Raw genomic sequence first — 456 nt, 5'->3', positions numbered from 1 at the left:
CAAATTTCATTGTACATATCCAAATAATCCACATGATCAAGGTCATCAAGAAATTCTCTCACTTGAAAAAGGTTCAGTCACTCAGCGCATATTTCTTAGTGTCCTTTCTTGTCTTCATATCACATATGTATAATATTTCATAGTGTTTTTCCTCTCTTTTTAGATGCAAAAACGGCTAGAAACAAGTGGGGACTGACTCTGGGAACAGGTAGTTAAATATCCATTAACTGCAGGGTTCTTTCTTCTTCATTGTGGTAAATTCTCAAAAATTGGAAAGACAAGTACTTTAGATTACACAAAGTACCGATAGTGGAGTTGAGAGGACTTTCTTTCTCCTTGTGATGTTTAATTTATATTCTCTGATGGAGCATGACTTCACTTTGCTGTCCACAGGTGCAATTTTGTTTACAGTTGGACTTTTGGTTCTACTCTTCTTCTTCAGAGAAAAGATTTTGC

General features: G+C 35.5%; 1 long non-coding RNA gene across 1 annotated transcript; it reads left to right on the top strand.

Moving 5' to 3' along the window:
* On the top strand, positions 1-456 carry LOC107059460 (uncharacterized). The gene is made up of 3 exons (XR_001472663.1): positions 1-71; positions 164-208; positions 394-456. It is a non-coding gene; the product is annotated as an uncharacterized lncRNA (long non-coding RNA).

This window comes from Solanum tuberosum, unplaced genomic scaffold (genome assembly GCF_000226075.1).
Source record: "Solanum tuberosum cultivar DM 1-3 516 R44 unplaced genomic scaffold, SolTub_3.0 contig04815, whole genome shotgun sequence".
In the NCBI taxonomy this organism is placed as follows: Eukaryota; Viridiplantae; Streptophyta; class Magnoliopsida; order Solanales; family Solanaceae; genus Solanum; species Solanum tuberosum.
The sequence above is the reverse complement of the archived record's forward strand: the minus strand, read 5'-3'. Positions and strand labels throughout refer to the sequence as shown.